This window comes from Balaenoptera acutorostrata, chromosome 1 (assembly GCF_949987535.1).
Source record: "Balaenoptera acutorostrata chromosome 1, mBalAcu1.1, whole genome shotgun sequence".
Taxonomy (NCBI): domain Eukaryota; kingdom Metazoa; phylum Chordata; class Mammalia; order Artiodactyla; family Balaenopteridae; genus Balaenoptera; species Balaenoptera acutorostrata.
The window spans coordinates 164946659-164964073 of NC_080064.1; the positions used below are offsets into that span (position 1 = coordinate 164946659).

Here is a 17415-nt window from a genome sequence, read left to right on the forward strand (position 1 = left end):
CTCCTGCACTGTAGAAATAACTTTTTCTTGTTTTAAGCCACCAAGTTTGTGGAAATCTGTTACAGTAGCCACAGGTAACTAATACAGGCATCTAGAATCAATTCTACACTGTTGGTGGTTTCCATACATCCTGGTTCAGTGGTGGAGGGGTCGGTAGAGTATATGCTATAGGCATGCATGGCTCATCAGCATCCTGGCACTCCATCTAATTGTGCCTCTAGAAGGGACCTTACAAATCACTGGCTCAAAACTCCTATCTAGTGCATTAATCTCCCATTTAACACTCTCTTCAAATGCTTGTCGGGCCTGTGCTTAATTTTCTTCCAGTGCCAGGGGCTTCACTATTTTTCAAGGTGATTAGATAGCTTGACTCATCAGAAATTTTTCCTTCATATTTAATGTCAATCTGCCTCCCTGCAGTCTCTATGCATAAGCTATAGTAATATGCTCTGGGGCACAAAGAATGTATCTACTCCCACTTCCTCAGGATACTTGAGGATTAGCTTTTCCATCAGCCAATTCAATTTAATTCATGTTAAATGAATTCACAATTGACTAAAAAGGTTAAGATTTTTTCATGATTACTATTACTAAACACACCTATCCCCTTATGTTTTGAGAAAGTTAGCTGATAAGATCTAGATATGTTTTGCATACATTCCTGTGAAATTGGATCATGATAGATGTGGTCTGTTGTTCCAGCTTCGTGAGATTCTCTTGGATCCTGGCTCAGTCATGTTATGTGCCCCATCCCAGTTTTATGCAGTACACACTTAAATCAGCATGCCATAGATATCAATGTCTAAGTCTTTGAAAAAACTTTGAATGAGATTGGGCTAAGAAGAGCCCAGGAACACGATGTTGGAAACCTTTTCCCACTAATTACAAATACACCTAAGCGTAGTATCACCACCGTGTCCATAAGGATATCATAAGAAACTTTATCAAATGCCTTTCTAAAAATCCAAGTAGTACCATGTGAGTGACTTCCTCTTTACCCATTTACACAGTTTACATTTAAAAGTACCATTATTTGCGTTTTCTTATATGTTAAGTTGCTTTACAAAATTTAAGTCTTTTATACTTATTCAAGGAATCCAGCAGTCTAGTAAACTTGCCAAAAAGGAAATGAGTGAAAAAATTCCCAGAATTTCACTTTTTGTTACAGAATTAAAATATCTAGTAGTTTTCTTGAAGTAGAGAAAAAAAGAGTAACGTTTTTGAGTGATATTTTTGCCTCTAAGGGAACTACATCAGGGTTAACAGAAGGAAGCATTGACACTGAAACATGGACTGGAAAATAAACCAATGTCTGAGCATAAAAAAGGTGAGTGTTTGTGAGGTCCAGTATGATATCTCAGTATTGGCTGAACACTGGCCCCACTCAGCCAGTCAGAGTGAGACAGGCTGGGACCCTTTGCTACAGTGCTGCAATGCTTGCACCTGGACAAACCTCTCCTTGAGCAACAAAATACAAAGAAATTACATGCGACTAAAAATAACTGTGTGCATACACAGTTGGGGCAAATTCTGGACCAAAAGATACAAAAAGACCAAAAAACCCAACTGCCACTTCTGAAGAACCGGGAGGAAAAACCGGGTGTTGGGAGCAAAAGCAGGGTACTGTGCATGTCCCCTGCACTCAACACCACAAAGGGGTGGGCAGAACACCTAAGCCACCCCTCTGGCCTGGCCCCTGGACACACCCCTACCCTCACCCCGTATAAGGAACCAGCTCGTCCCCTCCTCAGGAAGTGAGCAAGGGAAACTGTTACTTGTTTTTGCTCCCTTCTGTGGTCACAGGGGCCCCAGTAAAGCCTTGTCTGAATTTCTTGTCTGGCCTCTAGTCAATTCTATTGATTGGGAAAGGCCAAGAACCCTGGTCGGTATCAAGACCATTTTACATGAAATCTGCCAATGAACTTCATTCCAAATTTGGATTTTTAAAAACTATTTATTGACTTGTTTGTTTTGTTGCACTGGGTCTTAGTTGCGGCAGGCAGGCTCCTTAGCTGCAGCTCACCAGCTCCTTAGTTGCAGCATGTGGGCTCCTTAGTTGTGGCATGCATGTGGGATCTAGTTCCCTGACCAGGGATCGAACACTGGCCCCCTGCATTGGGAGCACAGAGTCTTATCCACTGCGCCAACAGGGAAGTCCCTAAATTTGGATTTAAGCAATTAATATTAAAGAAAATCAAAGATTGGTCATCACTCACATTTTTAAAAAATTCAAATTAGGATTAACCAAGAATAGATTAGTCATTAAAAGCAGACTTACGGATACCCATCAGATTTTTAGCAATGTGGGTATTTAGATAACCTAAAATAACTAAATTTTAGTCCATAATACTTTTTTTGTAAAGTGGCGAATGAGCCAGAAGTAAATGTGTAAAGGAGCAGAGCAATACTTTTAACTTTTAAGCTCATGAGTTGAAGATTATTTCCTTTGGGGAAATAATTTTAATATTGATTAATTTTTAATTTAGGAAAGTAAAATAAAATTATTTGTGGAATGTAAGAATAATACATGCAAAAATGTAAAATCACTCTCGTTTGGAAAATGGAAAGGAAAAGCCAGATGACCTTTAAGAGCTCTTTTGGCTCTAAAAACACAGATTTAGTGTTGGAGCAAATGGCTCAAGTTACAGAGAATGGTTGTCTCAATCCAGGGCCTAACTGAGCATATGCAAATATTCATACTGCAGATTACAGCGTAACTGACAAGCACTTTATCTAAAAGACCCACAACAGTAACACTTAAAAGAGTTAACATCTACAAAACATAATTCAAATGAGCGCACTTGGGCTTCCCTGGTGGCGCAGTGGTTGAGAATCTGCCTGCTAATGCAGGGGACACGGGTTCGAGCCCTGGTCTGGGAAGATCCCACATGCCACGGAGCAGCTGGGCCCGTGAGCCACAATTGCTGAGCCTGCGCGTCTGGAGCCTGTGCCCCGCGACGGGAGGGGCCGCGATAGAGAAAGGCCCGCGCACCGCGATGAAGAGCGGTCCCCGCACCGCGATGAAGAGTGGCCCCCGCTTGCCGCAACTGGAGAAAGCCCTCGCACGAACCGAAGACCCAACACAGTCAAAAATAAAATAAATAAATAAATAAACAAATGAGCGCACTTACAAATGTAATCCACTGCTGTGGATTTAAACAAAAAGGTGAGTTTTGAGGTGTGTTCAGATTGTGGTGAAGTAGGAATTAACAAAGAAGAATAAGGAGAACTTTTCAAAAATAGATGAATTTTGGTCTTAAAAATTAGAGCTAAAAAATGGAAGAAAAGTATGAGACCAACATGGGTTCTGATATCTTTGCCAGAAAAAAAATGCTAATTTATTTAGCTATCTTATTTCATTTCTTTAATAAATATTTGTTGAGAACCAACTATGTGTTAGGCACTGTGCTGAGAATACCGGGTTGAATAAGACAGAGAACAGGCCCTCATGGAGCATAGTCTAATGAGGGTGACCGACATTAAACCAATAATTATACCAATTAATGTATAATTATAAGTTGTGATGAGCACCATAAAGGAAAATTACAGGGGGTTAATGAGAGAATTTGCCAACGGACCTAATTTACATTGGGGTACCAAGGAAGGCTTCTTTAAGGAAATGACATTTCAGTTGTCCCCTGAAGGGCAATTGAAATAAAGAGGTGAAGGCTAAGGGTAAGAGCATCTCAGGCAGAGAGAACAGCATGCACGGAGGCTGAGGTAGCAAGAAACTTACTTCCCATGTGAGAAGCCTAAAGAAGGTCACTGTGATTAGCTGAGAGAGGGAGAGTGGACCAAGAAGATGTTGGAGAGAAAGGCTCAGGTCTGACCACACTGGGCTTAGGGCACCCCTAGGATTGTGGATTTTACCTAAGATAGCTTAAATAGAAAGCACTCAAAGATTTATAAGCAGAGGAGGGACATGATTCTATTTACTCTGGAATTACGGGTAGAATGGGCAGGAGGAGGGCAAAGGTGGACACAGGAGAACAAATCAGAAGGATGTTTCAGTAGACCAAGATAAGGGATAATGACCCAGTCATCTTCCAACTTTTCTCTCATGTCTCCCCCAAATTATTGGAAAAATGATGTGTCCTCGCACATATTTTTAAGATAACATTTACATTTTTCATCATGTTTAATAGTTACAAAGAATATGTTTCTGCTGTATTTTAATTATTGATAGTTTAAAATAGAATTGTTACATCTAATTTATTTTATTTTCTAATGTGAAAGTTACAATTTCATTTTATTTTGTTTATTTTTAAATTTTGTTATTTTCTCCAGTTTTATTGAGAAATAATTGACATCTGTCACTGTATGAGTTTAAGTTATATAGCATGATAGTTTGATTTACCTATACTGTGAAATGATTACCACAATAGATTCAGCTAACATCCATCTTCTCATATAGATACAATAAAAAAGCAAGAAAAAAGAAAAAAATTTCTCCTTGTGATGAGAACTCACAAGATGTACTCTCTTAACAGCTTTCCTGTATATCATACAGCAGTGTTACCTATAGTCATGATGTTGTATATAACATCCCTAGTACTTATTTATCTCATAACTGGAAATTTGTACCTTTTGACCACCTTTCTGCAATTTCCCTTCCCCTCCAAACTCCACCTCTGAAAATCACCTCTGAAATTCTGATCTATTTTTAATGAGTTTATTTATTTATTTTTTAGATTCCACATGTAAGTAATACCATATAGTATTTGTATTTCTCTGTCAGACTTATTTCACTGAGCATAATGCTGTCAATGTCCTTCCATTGTCAGGATTTTCTTCTTTCTCAAGGGTGAATAACATATAAATACATACATACATACATACCACCACTTCTTTATTTATTCATCCATAGATGTACACTTAGGTTGTTTCCATGTCTTGGCTATTATAAATAATGCTGCTATGAATATGAGGATGCAAATATCTTTCCAAGTTAGTGTTTTCATTTCCTTTGGATATATTTCCAGGAGGGGAATTGCTGGATCACATGGTGGTTTTATTTTTAATTTTTTGAGGAAAAAATGTTCTCTATAGTGACTGTACCAATTTACAATCCCAACAGTGCACAGGGTTCCCTTTTCTCCACATCCACATCAGCATTTGTTATCTCTTGTCTTTTTTTTTTTTTTAATTAATTAATTAATTAATTTATGGCTGTGTTGGGTCTTCGCTTCTGTGCGAGGGCTTTCTCCAGCTGCGGCAAGTGGGGGCCACTCCTCATCGCGGTGCGCGGGCCTCTCACTATTGCGGCCCCTCCCGTTGCGGAGCGCAAGCTCCAGACGCGCAGGCTCAGTAACTGTGGCTCACGGGCCCAGTCGCTCCGCGGCATGTGGGATCTTCCCAGACCAGGGCCCGAACCCGTGTCCCCTGCATTGGCAGGCAGATTCTCAACCACTGCGCCACCAGGGAAGCCCCAATCTCTTGTCTTTTTGATGATGGACATCCTAACAGGCATGAGGTGATATGTCATTGTAGTTTTGATTTGCATTTCCCTAATGACTACCGATGTTGAGCATCTTTTCATGTTCTTGTTGGCCTTTTGTATGTCTTCTTTGGAGAGATTTCTATTCAGGTCCTTTGCCCATTTTTTAATTGGGTTAGTTGTTTTTTGCTATTGAGTTATATATTTTAGATATTAACCCCATATCAGATATGGGGTTTGCAAATATTTTTTCCTATTCTATAGGTTGTCTTTTCACTCTGTTGATGGTACATCTCTATTTAAATGGGTTCAATGAGAATCTAAAAACTGTCATTATTTGATGCTCACCAATATCCATTTAAAAATTCCAGGAAGTAGCTTTTCTTTAACAGTGGAAATTTTATATCATTCCTTTTCTTTTCCAATTCCATTCCAAATTCCCCACAAAATTCTATCCTAATTTACTATATTATTATGCTTGAGATCTTTCACTGAGTCACCTATTATGTGTCTCTGTAACAAAAATATGCATGTAAATTATCAAAAGGCTATAAGTTCAATAAGGATTGAGTAATTACAATTATCACCAGTACACAATTGATCAAAACAACACAAATCCAATGGAGACTTTTTTCTTTTCTAGTATAGGCATATATGTATATATATATCTCACATCTTTGTTGGAGCATAATTGCTTTACAATGTTGTGTTAGTTTCTGCTGTACAACAAAGTGAATCAGCTATATGTATACATATATCCCCATATCCTCTCCCTCTTGAGCTTCCCTCCCACCCCCCCATCCCACCCCTTTAGGTCATCACAAAGCATCGAGTTGATCTCCCTGTGCTATGCAGCAGCTTCCCACTAGCCATCTATTTTTACATTTGGTAGTGTATACATGTCAATGCTGCTCACTCACTTCATCCCAGCTTCCCCATCCGCCCCCCACCCATGTCCTCAAGTCCGTTCTCTACATCTGCATCTTTATTCCTGCCCTGCCACTAGGTTCATCAGTACCATTTTTTTAGATTCCATATATATGCATTAGCATATGGTATTTGTTTTTCTCTTTCTGACTTGCTTCACTCTGTATGAGAGACTCTAGGTCCATCCACCTCACTACAAATAACTCAACTTCATTCCTTTTTATGGCTGAGTAATATTCCATTGTACATATGTGCCACATCTTCTTTATCCATTCATCTATTGATGGACATTTAGGTTGCTTCCATGTCCTGGCTATTGTAAATAGTGCTGCAATGAACATTGTGGTACATGACTCTTTTTGAATTATGGTTTTCACAGGGTATATGCCCAGGAATGGGATTGCTGGGTAATATGGTAGTTCTATTTGTAGTTTTTTAAGGAACCTCCATACTGTTCCCCATAGTAGCTGTACCAGTTTACATTCCCACCAACAGTGTAAGAGGGTTCCCTTTTCTCCACACCCTCTCCAGCATTTATTGTTTGTAGATTTTCTTATCATGGCCATTCTGACGGGTGTGAGGTGACACCTCATTGTGGTTTTGAGTTGCATTTCTCTAATGATTAGTGATGTTGAGCATCCTTTCATGTGTTTGTTGGCAATCTGTATGTCTTCTTTGGAGAAATGTCTATTTAGGTCTTCTGCCCATTTTGGGATTGGGTCTTTTTTTTTGATATTGAGCTGCATGAGCTGCTTGTATATTTTGGAGATTAATCCTTTGTCGGTTGTTTCGTTTGCAAATATTTTCTCCCATTCTGAGGCTTGTCTTTTTGTCTTGTTTATAGTTTCCTTTGCTGTGCGAAACCTTTAAAGTTTCATTAGGTCCCATTTGTTTATTTTTGTTTTTATTTCCATTACTCTAGGAGGTGGGTCAAAAAGGATCTTGCTGTGATTTATGTCATAGAGTTTTCCGCCCATGTTTTCCTCTAAGAGTTTGATAGTGTCTGGCCTTACATTTAGGTCTTTAATCCATTTTGAGTTTATTTCTGTGTATGGTGTTAGGAAGTGTCCTAATCTCATTCTTTTACATGTAGATGTCCAGTTTTCCCAGCACCACTTATTGAAGAGGCTGTCTTTTCTCCATTGTATATTCTTACCTCCTTTGTCAACGATAAGGTGACATATATGTGTGGGTTTATCTCTGGGCTTTCTATCCTGTTCCATTGATCTATATGTCTGTTTTTGTGCCAGTACCATACTGTCTTGATTACTGCTTTGTAGTATAGTCTGAAGTCTGGGAGCCTGATTCCTCCAGCTCTGTTTTTCTTTCCCAAGATTGCTTTGGCTATTTCGAGTCTTTTGTGTTTCCAATCAAATTTTAAAATTTCTTGTTCTAGTTCTGTGAAAAATGCCATTGGTAATTTGATAAGGATTGCATTGAATCTGTAGACTGCTTTGGGTAGTATAGTCATTTTCACAATGTTGATACCTCCAATCCAAGAACATGGTATGTCTCTCCATCTGTTTGTACCATCTTTGATTTCTTTCATCAGTGTCTTATAGTCTTCTGCATACAGGTCTTTTGTCTCCTTAGGTAGGTTTATTCCTAGGTATTTTATTCTTTTTGTTGCAGTGGTGAATGGGAGTGTTTCCTTAATTTCTCTTTCTGATTTTTCATTGTTAGTGTATAGGAATGCAGGAGATTTCTGTGCATTAATTTTGTGTCCTGTTACTTTACCAAATTCATTGATGAGCTCTAGTAGTTTTCTGGTGGCATCTTTAAGATTTTCTATGTACAGTATCATGTCATCTGCAAACAGTGACCGTTTTACTTCTTCTTTTCCAATTTGGATTCCTTTTATTTCTTTCTCTTCTCTGATTGCTGTGGCTAAAACTTCCAAAACTATGTTGAATAATAGTGGTGAGAGTGGGCACTCTTGTCTTGTTCCTGATCTTACAGGAAATGCTTTCAGTTTTTCATCATTGAGAATGATGTTGGCTGTGGGTTTGTCATATATGGCTTTTATTATGTTGAGGTAGGTTCCCTCTTTGCCCACCTTCTGGAGAGTTTTTATCGTAAATAGGTGTTGAATTTTGTCAAAAGCTTTTTCTGCACCTATTGAGATTATCATATGGTTTTTATCATTCAGTTTGTTAATATGGTGTATCACATTGATTGATTCGTGTATACTGAAGAATCTTTGCATTCCTGGGATAAACCCCACTTGATCATGGTGTATGATCCTTTTAATGTGTTGTTGGATTCTGTTTGCTAGTATTTTGTTGAGGATTTTTGCATCTTTTTTCATCAGTGGTATTGGTCTGCAGTTTTCTTTCTTTGTGACATCTTTGTCTGGTTTTGGTATCAGGGTGATGGTGGCCTCGTAAATGAGTTTAGGAGTGTTTCTCCCTCTGCTATATTTTGGAAGAGTTTGAGAAGGATAGGCATTAGCTCTTCTCTAAATGTTTGATAGAGTTCACCTGTGAAGCCATCTGGCCCCTTATGATTTCTTTCCTTCTGCTAACTTTGGGGTATTTTTGTTCTTCCTTCTATAATTGCTTTAGTTGTAAGGTTAGGTTGTTTGAGATTTTTCTTGTTTCTTGAGGTAGGATTGTATTACTATAAACTTCCCTCTTAGAAGAGCTTTTTCTGCATCCCATAGGTTTTGGGTCATCGTGTTTTCATTGTCATTTGTTTCTAGGTCCAATAGAGACTTTTATAAATAATTATTAAACAAGATAAAATTGTTTTGGAAATCAACTTTTAAGGAGATAAATGGGGTTCTTTTTTTTTTTTAAAGCACTTCACATCTCCATAGATAAATATGATTTATATGAATTATTGATGGAATGAGACGGGTCAGCAACAATTCTGGTCCCTTTTTTCATTTTTGTCAGTGAAAGGGGTGACATCATGTTCAGATAAATACAACAGGTAAGAATGAAAGGAGTTTTGTTGTCATAATTGTTTGAACCTCTGAGTTACATGCAAAAATCCAAATAGTAATCTATCATAAAAATTATTTTTTTAACCTATCAGATAACAATTCTATTAGATCTTCCTTCAATTATTTTTGAAAGCAAAGAATTGAAAAAGATTGATTTAAACCATAGAGGCCCTAACATTTGCAGGGCTGGGGCAAGAGAACTGAAGAAGGCTCAATACTACATATTTCACTCTGTTGAAAATAAACAGTTGATTCTTGCTATTTGCAGTAGTTAAGTTCTACAAGGTCATCACAAACACTGACTTGGTGAATACTGAACCATTGCTCCTAGAGGAAATATAGGGTTAGATCCCTGTGAGCCTTTACTCACAACATTTTCATCAACTGATCAATACATAAAATTGTTTTATGTGCACTTCTGTTTAAAGATACCTTTTAATATATATTTTGATTCATTAACACTGAACTCACAGTCAAGAGCACCACAACATATGCCTTGAACTAAGCTTTTCTAACACATCTATTTTTTCCATAAGGCACATGACAGCCTTCTTGCACTCAGAACACTAGACAGCACTTCAGCACGACGTTTGGGGACCAATTCAAGCAACAAAATCACCACCAGAAAGCATAAAATTGAGAAAAACATGGCACTAAATATACCATGAAAGATTACTTGTTTACCATATGAGAGCTGAAATGAGAAGGCAGATAGTCTCCTTGTTCAACCTCAGCTGGGAATGTGCTCAAATTTTTCACCACTCTGGGCATGTCCATGAATGACCTCAAAAGCACCACAAGTATTGATTTGGGGGGTACAAATATATTTAAGTTAGTGAGAAAATTCATATATATGAAATCCATGAATGAGGATTGACTGTAAATCAAGTTAATACATAGTTAAATAAAATATGTTCTATTGATATCTGTCAATTTATCTATCGATAGCTATATCTACTTTCATAATGACATGGAAGGCTAGATTTAAATTTAAAATTCTCAGACTCTTTGGAGTTCTATACAAGAGTGTGGCAGGAAAAGAGTCCATTCAGCTTGGCCAGTCTAAAAGAGAAGGGCACAAGCTTGGCCCTATGGACTCCCTGCTCCTTGGCGAGCAGTGCAGTGGAAGAGGGAGATATAAAGATGGTGCTGATCACCTAGTCATTAGAATTGTTCATTTTCTCAATTTTTGAGAAGTATTCTCCCCAAAATATTACCAAGATTTTTTATCAAATTACTTAATTAGACCTTTTTTTCCCACTAATAGGCACCTTATTCACCTCAGTGTTCTCAGAAAGGATTAGGAAAATGGAAGTATTTTTTAAAGTTTTAATACACATTTGCCAATACAATTTTAAAGACTCTTGCTATTTTCATGTCTTTCAATAATATTTTTTGTCAAACCATGTATCTGTGGATTTAGCTCACTGAATCCTAATGGAAATTCTGTCAGCTGAGTAATTAGCATTGCCAAATCAATTAGCTAAATCAGACTGACTTCTGATCATAAAATCTGACTTCGTCTTTCAATTCAAATAAATTCATTAATAAACATTACAGAAGCTATAGAAAGCACTGGGAAAGAAATTATGAAGGCATTTTTAAAATGGATTAATAAAACCAGTCAAATCATGATAAATAATGTAGATATAATTTATTCATTTTAATAAGTTAAATAAGAATAAACCTATATACATTTCTCATTACTTAAATTGTAATGATGAAATGTAATATGTAGTTAAAATATAAATTGTATATGAAGGAAGGTGTGTGATTAAAAGCATGATATTTCCTTAGTATTGAAAGCTGGTTGTCAGCTTTTGCTATAAAGTAAGAATCATAGACACTACTTCAGAAATAGTTCTGTTCATGTCATATACATCAAGGTCAAAATAATCCCTGAATTTAATAAGAGAGAACAGCATATGAAGCTAAAAAATCTATTTTTAAAAAAAGAGGAAAAAATTTATTCTTGAAGCTGCATCCCAGAGATTCCACTCTTTGTGGAATGCTTGCCCAGCTGTGAGGTCTGCTCGATCCAGAGAAAGTCCTCTGGGGGTTCCTTGGGGCCTGGGCCCTGTGTGACAGCCTGGTGAGGTAGCAGAAACTTGGCAGGGTGGATTCTGCCCCTGTGTCCCCCTTCAGGGGCCTCCCCTGCAATATGGAGACCCCACTGAGAATGCAAGTGAGGGGATATGGCTCTGCAATGCGGAAAGGACGGTCATCAGAGCCTCTTGCTCAGGCCCATCCTGCGGGCTTTGTGCTTTGCATCCTGGAGAGGGTTCAAGGCATGTTACAATGGGGGCAGGTAGAGGTGAGGCTGCAGGAAAAGGCAGGTGTAAGCTCACACTACCGCCTCCCCCTCCACCTCAGGTCATGGTCTGCAAGCCTTCCATCTTCTCTGGGTTCCATCTCCTTTCTCCAGGGGTCTAGTCCCTACAGGGGCCTCCCATCTTTGAGCCTATGGAAGAGGAGCTGGGTGGCCCTAGCCCCCTAGGGATTAAGACCTCCCACCCCAGGCTCCCTAATCCCCCTGAGGCCTAGAACACCAGAGCTGGAAAAGGTCCTTATCCAGAAGGCTTACTGCACTGATGGGCCCAGGGGATGCGGGGGCTGGGTGGGTGATTTGTCCAAGGTCACTCAGAAGGTCAGTGGCAGGGCTGGGACTTAGACAAGGCCTCCTGGGCCCCAACATGAACCACATTCCCAGCACCTGAGTCCCCAAGGTCCCCAGCCCACAAGGCTGGTCAGGGAGCTACGGCAGGTGCTCCTCCTTGACAGGCACTTTTGGGGAGGAGGCGCCCAGGAGGCTGGCGGAGCAGGGGCACAGGCCCCCCAGGGGCGGCCCAGCTGGAGTGGGGGTGACATCATGGGTTGGCAGGGGTGACTGCTGCTGCTTCTTGTTGACTTGGCGCTCCTTTGCCCGCCGACGTTGGAACCAGAGCTTCCCTTGGCGTTCAGTAAGCCCCAGGTTGGCGGCCAGCTCTGATTTCTGCCGCATGGTGATGTAACGGCTGGGCTGTAGTGGAATTCCTTCTCCAGCTCCTGGCAGTGGTGGTCAGTGCAGACCACGCGGTATTTGTCTTTGGTCCAGGTCTTACCGCTGCCAACGCCGCCTCTGGCCGCCAGGCTGCACCGCATCCCCTCACAGGGTGTCCGGCTTTGCACTCTGGGTGAGGACGGTGTGCCTGGGCAGCCGAGGGGCTGCGCCAGGAGACCAGGGTCAGGCCCCGGGGGGCGCGGGCACTGCGCTGAAGTCCGGAGGGGGCCCGAATGCCAGCAGGGCCAGGCTGGCGGCTGGGGCTTATTCGTCCTTCGGCGCAGAGAAGGGCGCGCTCCACGTGAGTAGCGGGTAAAGTCGGGGTACTGCGGGGGCCCCGGGGGTGGGGGCGGGAGGCCGTAGGCTTGAGGGCCCAGGCCGAGACTGGTGGCTCTGGCGGGGCCGGGGTACACGGGGGGATCCTCGTCCAGCACATCGCCCGCGTACATGGTGTGCGCGCCCTGCCCCCGTGCGCACGCTGGGTCCTGGAGCCCACGAGCCACTGCGCACGTGAACTTCCGGCCCTTATACATGCTTTAATCATTGAAAGAAGTGCTCCTTCCTTTAAATTTTTTTTTCTTTTTTTTTTTTTTTTTGCATTGGCCCTGCGGTGTTCTCGAGAGTTTTTACACCTGGAAAGCACCACAGTGGGATTCCAGATGGGAGAGGGCTTGTCTTTTCTTGTAAAGTGGGTGAAGAAAGATTTCGAAAGAAAGGTTAGGAAAGGCAAATCTTCATGACGATTAGCAAAGGGTATATATAAAGATCTGGATCTATAAATGGATTCCTTTAAAACCATCACTAGCCTCACACTCCTGAAAGTCTGTGCTTCTTCTGGGGGTTCTGGTTTGAAGACCATTTCTTTGTCTATAGGCAAAACAGTAGAGGTGGAGCAAAGTGACGGACAAAACATAGTTTGGGGATAGAATCCACATAACTTGATAATAAATTGAATTAGGGTAGAGAGTAAGGGAGAGGGAAGTGTCAAGGAAGACTCCACAGTCCAGCTGCTATTTGTTGAGACAGAGAAGACAGGTGGAGAAAATAGCCTCATAGTTTTTTTGTTTATCTTATTTTGTTTTAGACAGTTTGTTGACTGGTATTTTATTGAGTTATAACTCTCAACTTTTTGGCTAAGTTTATCAAATAGAAATGATTATTGGCACATAAGGTAACATTATTTCCAAAATGATTTTCCCTTTTAAAGTGATATCTTTCCTCACCCTTGACACTCAAACTCTTAACAAACAGCTTCTCAGACTCAAATTCATACTCAAATTTTATTGTGACATGCTGAATGATTATATATTCAAGCTTATTAATATAAAAAGTGGGAAGTTTATTCTTAAATTAAACACAGTTTTAGCTATAGTAGAATCCAGCAAAACTCTATATTACTTCTCTTCTGCGGCCCCTACCAAGAAATGTAAAGAAGGGACCCATGTGTCCTGTGTGCCTAGCTCAGTGCCTGGCACATAGTAAGTGCTCGATAAATAGTTGTTGAGTGAGTAACATAATAGGACATTCACCTACTAAGACATTTAAAAAGAAACGAGGTATTTTTACATAGACACACAAACATACAATTATTTCTTAGAATTCCTATAGCTTGCCAACTAAAAATTGTTGCTCACCCTCTGGTTCTACAAGAATGGAGCAGTCGCTGACCTTCAACACCCCCTGAAAGGAGTTCAGGGCGGAGATCAGGAATGAGGCACTCTGTGCGCTGGGACAAACTGGCAGAAGAGGCCTTCAGATAGTTGGATATTTTCAGGAGATTTTATGAGCCCAATTTCTTGCATCTTCTCACATCTAGAAAAGCACTAAAATCATTAACAGAGACATCTGCTCCTCGTGACTAGCAGCAACCTTCTCGTGACTAGCAGCAAGCCTCTGCCAAAATGTGTGCTTGACTGCAAGTATCCACCTTTAGCAAAATCACATATATATGCCCTCCCCCAGACCCCCATAATCCGCCAAGCAGTTTCTCAGAGCCATCTGAGAGGCTGTGTCCTGGGCTACAGTCCTCATAAGGCCCCAAGTAAAACTTAAATCACAACTCTCAGTTTGTGCATTTCTTTCAGTCCACGAACTCTTAGATTCATATTATATTTCCATATATAACCTTTTACTCATAACTGAGACTTTTAAATGATAAGTTTATGCCCACAGGTTGTGAAAAGATTAAACATAAGTCGTTCCTTTCAAAGGCCCCCAGAGGCACTCTTTCTGCAAAGTCCCTGTTTTTCTTGTGCAAGTGGTAGCTATGTTAGACTGGGGTCTTTAACTTGTGCAAGATATCAGATCTGCCTTTGGTGCACATTTCTGTCCCCACCCCTCTTCCTGTACGGTCAGTGTCACGATACCCTTTGGGGCTTTGGCGACGCCCTACTGAAAGGGCCGGCCACCTCCTCGTCTGCGGATTCAATTCGTGCCCTGGCCCCGCCCCAGGCCCCCAGCATCCATTGCGCGGGCCATGAAACCCCGCCCCCGGAAGCTGTTGGCCGAGCGGGCCTAGAGTTTGCAGGCCGGGGTTGAGGCGGCTCGGGCGGCTTGGGGGCTTGGTGGGGTGGTTACAGCAGGGAAGGGAATGGGCCGGGCGCAGTGTGGCCGTCCCTCCTCCGTCCCTCAGGGTCGTCCTCGCCTGTCGCTTTCCAGCGTGTGCAGGCCGAACCTTCGCCGCTGAGCCCTAAGACGGGCCCAGGTGGCCATCGGACCACAGCGCAGCAGGTAAGGGCCTCGGGGATCCCCCCCCCTCACACGGGGACCCCCCCCCCCTTACGCACCGGCGGGCGAGGGGCCGAGAGGGCCGCTGACCATTGGTTTGCTGGGCTGCCTGGAAACGGAGGGCCTCGAAGTTCCCCAGCTCCGATCCTCTGAATACCGCCTTCAGTATTCGCGCCGCAGGTAGTGGTTGAGCACCGCGCTGCCCAGGCACGAGTCGGACAGCTGTCCCTGCCCTCCAGGAGCTTGCCTTCCTGGCGCAGGGCTTGTTGGTGGCTCTTTGTCAGTGAGCTCTCTTCTATTCCCACCTCAATGAGAGTTTGGCGTTTTTTTCCCCAGTAAGTGAGTGATGAACTCCTTAGTTGACACCATTTATTGCATAAAATATACATAACACATATGTGTAGACACACGACACAAATATAGATGAGTAGATATGTGATCTTATGTAAGTAGCTGTTATCTTCGAAGAAGTTAATATATTGAATTACATTACTAACATACATAGATATTGAATTTGCATTCATGGGATAAACTCCACTAAGATATGTACATATATATGTGTATGCATCACATATGCACATTGACACGTTGGATTTGATTAGCTAATAATTTATTTAGGATATTTGTGTTTATGTTCATAAGTATTATTGTCTATAATTTTTTTTGTGCAGTATACGGTACTCGTGTGCTTCGGGAATCATTGCTATTGTAGTTTCAAGAAAAGAGTTCAGTGGCTTTCCTTCTTTATTTCTGAAGAGTTTGTATATTATAAGGATTTTCTGTTCTTTGCATGTTTGATAAAACTCACCTGTAAAACTCTTTTGGCCTGGTGTATTTTACTTTTTGGGGGTAAGTGAGAGCCTTCTGTGTACTGTTTCTTTTTTTTCCTTCATCGGCTTTCAGCAGTTTTATTGATCTTGATTGTTTTCTATTAATTTCTCCTCCTTTGAGCTTGTTCATTTTCTGGCTTCTTTATTGAATACTTTATTTTCAGTCTTTAAAATACTAAATGCATTTAATGCTCTTCTAAATTTTAATTTCTAAGTTCTAAGAACTGCTAAAGCTGCAACCACCAACTTTTTTTTTTTTATTGGACTATAATTGCTTTACAATGTTGTGTTAGTTTCTGCTGTACAATGAAGTGAATCAGCTATATGTATACCTTTATCTCCTCCCTCTTGGACCTCCCTCCCCACCCCATCCCACCCATCTAGGTCATCACAGAGAGCTGAGCTGAGCTCCCTGTGCTATACAGCAGGTTTCCACTAGCTATCTGTTTTACACATGGTAGTGTATTTATGTCAAACCTAATCTCCCAATTCATCCCACCCTCCCCTTCCCTCCCACAGTGTCCACACGTCCATTCTCTATGTCTGCATTTCTATTCCTGCCCTGCAGATAGGTTCATCTGTACCATTTTGCTAGATTCCACATATATGCGTTAATATACGATATTTGCTTTTCTCTTTCTGACTTACTTCACTCTGTATGACAACCTAAATGTCCATCGACAGATGAATGAATCTGGTTCATATATATAAATAGAATATTACTCAGCCATAAGAAGAAGTGAAATTGGGTCATTTGTAGAGATGTGGATGGACCTAGAGTGTGTTATACAGAGTGAAGTAAGTGCACTGACTTTGAATACGTGATATTTTAATTTTCGGATGGTTCTAACTGGAGAGTAATTTCCATTTTTAATCTATGGTTTATTTAGGAGTGCTATTTCAACTTTCCAAACAAGGCGGTTTTAAAAAATGTATTTTTATTGTTGACTTATTTATTTGCACTATATTACAAAATGTGGTCTGCATAATATTGTTTCTTTGAAATGTGTTGTCTTTGGTTACCTAGGATGTGGTCGATTTTTATAAATATTTTATGTGATTCGAAAAGAAAGTAAATTCCTTATTTATGATGTACAGGGCTCTCTATATATCTATTAGGTCAAGCCTATTCATTTTGAGGGTCAAATCTTGTGCATACATTCTACTTTATTTGTTCACTTGATCTATAAATCACTGAGATAAGTGTGTTAAAATATCTCACTATGACTGTTTTTGTGAAATGTCAAGTTTTCTGTAATTCTGTCAGGTTTTGCTTTGTATATTTTGAGGCAATCTTAGGTGCATGAAAGTTACAAGTATTGTAGCTTTTTGATGGATTGTCCCCTCTATTATGTTGAGTCTCAATTTCTCCTTATTAATGCTTTTCCTTTAAACTCTATTTTGTCTGATAGAATATTGTTACACCAGTTTTCTTTTGATTACTATTGGCATGGTATAGTGTTTTCTGTTTCTTGTTTTTTTTTTTTTTAAATTGTGGTAAAATATG

General features: G+C 40.6%; 1 pseudogene; it reads right to left on the reverse strand.

Moving 5' to 3' along the window:
• Positions 1-12066: 12066 nt before the first annotated feature.
• On the reverse strand, positions 12067-12800 carry LOC103006421 (homeobox protein CDX-1-like; annotated as a pseudogene).
• Between the last annotated feature and the right edge of the window lie 4615 nt (positions 12801-17415).